Below are 5489 nucleotides of genomic sequence, written 5' to 3' on the forward strand. Positions count from 1 at the left end.
ATTTGACACTAAAAGGTGTAATTTGTCTTCTTTGTGTTATTTTTTTCTTACTTTCTGTGGAACTGGAATAACTATGCTATCCTTATAGAAATCATATAGATTACTTGAAAAGGAAAAGTGCTCTACGTTTCCAAAATGCTCAATAAATTACATGCATTAAATTGCTATTGGTTTGTTTGACACATCAGAAAATTTTTGCTCGTAATTTTTAAGATCCCCTTTCAATTTTTCTTTATTTTCTGATCTTTTCTCAAATGTCTAAGAATATGAAAGATTGGTATTTTTTTCACAGACTGTTTTGAAGATAGGCTTTATCTACATAAATTATCTGAGCTGTGAAAGAACTTTATGAACCTGCTTATTTAGACATTGAATCCCAGAAAAGTTTTGTCTCTTAAAAAAATACTAATTTACAGGGTATTTAAAGTGTTTATTATTTCTTATTTTAATTTTTTCTCACAATTAATCTACATTTCTGGTTTTTGTGTTTAAATCATGGCTTTTCATTTATTAACTCTCTTAACCTTGGAAAGTCATTTAAAATCTCTGGACCTCAATTTTCTAATTTATAAAAATAAGGGAATTCTATCTTAGCTGCTTTATGTATACAGAATTGTCATAATCTGTAATAATATTTTCTGAACCACATATATTTGTATTATATATGCACACTTATTGAAGATGACTATAAAGTTATTTATACTTCTAAACCTAGTATGTTCTATATAATAAAAGACTTTATCTGGGAGTGCTAAAATATTCACTAGACAATTCCTTTTCATATAGAATGAAGGCTAATTTGTTTGGAGTCTTCCACTGCAATTCATGTGCAAGATTATCTATAGATTTATCTGCAAATCTAGGCAGCACACTACTAATGATGGCACACTGTAGGATTCAGTTTTCTGTAGTTTCCTAGTTTTAAAAACGCAACCACATTTTCCAGTTGCCAGTAGTCACATCTGAAGTTCTTTGCTAGAGGGTCTCCAATCTTTGTTTCTTTGTTTCCTCAAACCTAAATCTTTCACCTACAGAAGCTATCTGGAACTCCTCAGATTGAGTTAGAAAGACAATAGCCATTATTCGATTTTACCCTGAGACACTTTAATCAGTTGAGAGGATTTTGTTGCTGTTGTTGTTGGTTGAATCATGTGTCTTTCAGTCCTAAACTGACTTTTAACTTGAGATATTTTATTCCGCATAAATGGATCATTGGGCTTTTGTCTATTAAAGGCTCTTGCAACCCTCTCTCTGTTCCCACTTTGCAAGGTCACAAATGTCTACTATCTCTGTTCCTTTTCAGTTTGGCTTTCTGACTGTCAAATTCTTTCTTATAAAACCTTGCCAAACATTATCAATAGCAACTTTCATATGCTATTACGTTTCTGTTTCCAGTCTCTTCTCCCAAGAAATGAATGTTCTGTCTTCAGAGTAATCACAGACAACACTCGTACCAAATATTTTGCTATTGGCTCATCTGACTGAGCAACTGTCCTGAATCCAAAAGTAGTTCATTCACAACCCCATGACTCAACTGCTGAGGCAATGCAATGTTGTCTAAAAATTTCTTGAGAGTATTACCTTACTTCTAAACCAGTTCTACGACAAGGTACATAATCAGCCACCAAATTTCAGGATCCAGTAGTCTACCACCCTAGAAATTTGTTTCTGGCAGAGTCACCCCCACATCCTCACTCATAGTCCAAGCATGATAAGGGCTACATCACCTTGTGATGCAGGAAGCTCTGGATAAAATACTCATGGCTCAGGCCCAGAACTGGCTATAAGGCCCAAACCTAATCAAAATGTAGCCTGTCAAACAAAGGGACACCCCTAGAATATTCTGTGAGGACTTCTGTTTTTGTCATATCCACCTAAATAACTTTACATGCGAGTGTGGGAATGTGTAGGGAAATGATTCTGTAAAAGCTCAAATCATTTCTGTTCGAAAAGATTTTAAAAGAATTAGACATCTACAGCACAGGCTCCGATAACAAAACATTAGAAATAAAATAAATGACCTTAATTAGTGTCGGTATTTCTAACACCACTAACATAAATGGAATTAAAGTCAAGAAAAGATAAGATTTCTGAATTGTCAAGGAGTTATAATCTTCAAAGCTGATTTACATGTAGTTTAATTTTCCAAAGATTCCTAGTTTAAACCTAGACATTTGTGTTTCTCCTTGTCATATGTAATACTATTCAAAAACATTGTAGTAAGATTCTTTTTCAATTAAGTGTGCATTTTGGAAGAGATCAACTAACAATGGCCCTTAGTGTGCTCAGTTTTTTACTCTCATATGTCTAAATGCACATACTTGTAAATTAAGTGAGGAGTCCCCAGATTTTTCACAGAAACAAGTAAAATCAAGGGCATTTACATGTGCCAGGCAAAACTCAATTTTCTCTTTACTATAATTTTTATTGGCATAAAGAAAAAGAGATTTAATTCATATCTAAATGTATAAAAAGTACATACAAAATTTAACTTTGAATGAACAATTTTTTCCTCTAATGAATATTTTGATTAAGGTAATAAACCTTTAAAAGCAGAGATCATCATAGTAATGTAAATATGGTTTATAAAGCAGATGATATAACTTGGGACATGAAACATTTAATTTACAAACGAGTCTCTTTTCACACTTAATTTCTTTTTGTCATTCTCTTATTTCACGGAAATTAAAGACTTCTACTAAAATAGGGCAATTGTTTTCTAAAAATTCATAAGCTTCTGTTTTATATTCTCCTGTAAAGGTTTCAGTCCATGGTTTACAAGCTTATAATTGTTTGCAGCCACTGATTGTAATTTCATGAATAAAAATAGCCCCAGGTAACCAATCAATAGAAACACATGGTATAAATGTGACTTTTATCATAATTGGCTTTACAGGTAAAGTATATTTTTTTAAAAAGCAAGAAACATAGGAAATGTTGCTTAAAATACTTGATCATTTCTGTCTGTGTCTGATTCTACTTCTGATACTTTTTTAGTAAAATAACCTCTTTATAATGAACAAATTATTCTTTCTTAATGCAGCAGTAGTTTTGTTGTTTTCAAAGACTCACTCAACCATCCAACAAAGGGCATCTGTGACCCTCATTCCTCAAGGGAAAATAAGCACAAAATTCAGGCATAAGACCTTAGTTTATTGCTAGATCCCTTCTTAAATATCCTTTTGCAAACACAAAGTTTCATGATTCCAGTCTATTTTTAATTGGAATAGAGGATGCTTCTTCCTCTGGAGCCTGCAGTCTTTGTCTAGATTCCTGATCTTGGTCAATCATTCAAACTCCTTGGATTATAGACATACTGATCATACAAAACTTAAAGACTCCCCTAAACTTTCAAAATATTCCTGATTACAACGTCTTTCCTGTCCTACCTTCAACCCAAACCCATTATCTCTATTTATAAGACCTTTGACCACTTAGATTGCAACTCTATATTTACCCCATTTCTATGGTGTTACTTTTGCATTGGTTTCTCTGTTCGAGATACTTAGTTTTTTTCTATACCTACATGTTATTCCAATGAAACAAAAAGGTACATTCTTACACATTCCTTAGCACAAAGGAGTAGAACCTAGATAATTTCAAAAGCTTTCTGGAAATCTTCTTAACTATGGAGGCTTAATGCTTCCTGAGTAATTATTTAAATTATGTCATTTAATTTGATCATGTACATTTAATTAGAGTTTCAGGTATATTTATTGAATAATGAGATTCAGTATATTGCTATAATCTGATGGAAATTACATTTTGTAAAATTTCTGTGAATTCAGATGCTGACAATTACATATTTTACTAAGGTTAAAAACAAAAGAAAAAAGACAACATGGTGAAATTAAAATCTGAAAATCTGGATTTTTGATCCGGGGTTTCCTAAAATGTGTCTTCTGCACCTCAAGTGAGTTACTTAATGGTTCTGGTTTCAATGTCCTCACCTGAAAATTGAAATGTTGGGTTAATTATCTTTAAAGATTTTTTCCTACCATAATTAACCAAGAGTTATACAGCAAGATAGAATAAATGATCATCTAAGTAGTAAAATGGGAGTCAATAATTGCAGTGCCACTTTTTTATGTAAAAAAATTATAATGAACGGTTTCAAAATGAGCAAAAACCTAACTGGTAATATCTTAAATATCATGATAAATCATATTCAAATAATAGAATCCCAGGCCCAGGCACAAAAGTCAGCAACATTTTCTAAACCTCAAAGATGTGCATATGAAGCATATTCTCATATTAATAATGTTTATAAGTTTCATATTAATAATGTTTATAAGTTTCCGCATTAAAAGCTATAGTTTGCTAAAAGTCAACTTTAGCCCAAAGATTCAGTTAAAAAATAATTTATAGATACTTTAGTCATGACATTAGCTGCAAAGTGTTTTCAAAGCCTGATTTATTATTTCTAAGTATGATGTTTTCCTATCACACCCATAAAGATCTTTCAAACTGAGAGGGAATGAACAATTTTAAACTTATGGAAAACACAAGGATAGAGAGTAAAGGTTGAGGGTAAACCAGAAAAGCCTGTTTTGAATGTTTACAACAACCAAAAAAAATGAATGCGTGATGTGGTGTGGATATAATCTAAATGCCATCTTGTCCAGTTTACATGGGCGAAGACAGCTGCTCACATTCCTCCACATGACCTCTGCTACAATAACTTCACCAGAGGATGCTTGTGTGCTGCTGATGACGCCATGGCAGTGTTGAGGACACAGGAGGAGACACAGGCAGTAGATATGGTTGGGATTAAGACAATTCTAGAGATTTTTCTAGATTTTATACATTCTGACAGGAGTGGAGACAGCCAAATTCAATCCTTGCAGTTTAATCACTCTCTTCTGTGTTCCCGGAATTAGCTACTGAGTTTGTATGGCCCTTGGTAAGTATTCCTGACCTTTTTGTATGTTGTCTCTTCATCTTTTTGAAGGAACCATCAAATGGAAACTTACTATTTGTTGTATTTGTTTTTAGCAGTTGCTTTTTTTTAATGCTATAGCAATAATTATAATCATGCTCACGCACTTGATCCAAGAAGAGAAAGTTCCTCTTCACTGCTACAGTTAAGTCTGAGGCCTGGGGTGAGAAACTACTCAAGTGTTGTGAGCCTGTTTCATGTTTATGCCACTTTATAATACCTCTAGGACTTTCCACCATAGTCAGCAGCTCCACTTCACTAAGCATCACATATTCTTCTCTACCCAACAATTTGCAAGTTTACAGTTGTCTTAGTCTCTTTATCTAGTCTACAGGCAAACAGACAACAGTAGTTGAGATCCCTAACAAAGTCAAGTTGGGGAAGATGATGTGTTTCATCTACTGGTTCTTTTATTTATATTTAAAAATTTGTTTAAAAGAGTAAAACTTTCTTTTTTCAGGTTGAGGATTATTTTCAAGGATATGTCATATTAAGTTTATTCTGAAATAGTTTATATGAATGTTCAGCAATATTCACTTCTCTTTTCCTC

Source organism: Carlito syrichta, unplaced genomic scaffold (genome assembly GCF_000164805.1).
Source record: "Carlito syrichta isolate Samal-C Ts95f unplaced genomic scaffold, Tarsius_syrichta-2.0.1 Scaffold297035, whole genome shotgun sequence".
NCBI classification, from domain to species: Eukaryota; Metazoa; Chordata; class Mammalia; order Primates; family Tarsiidae; genus Carlito; species Carlito syrichta.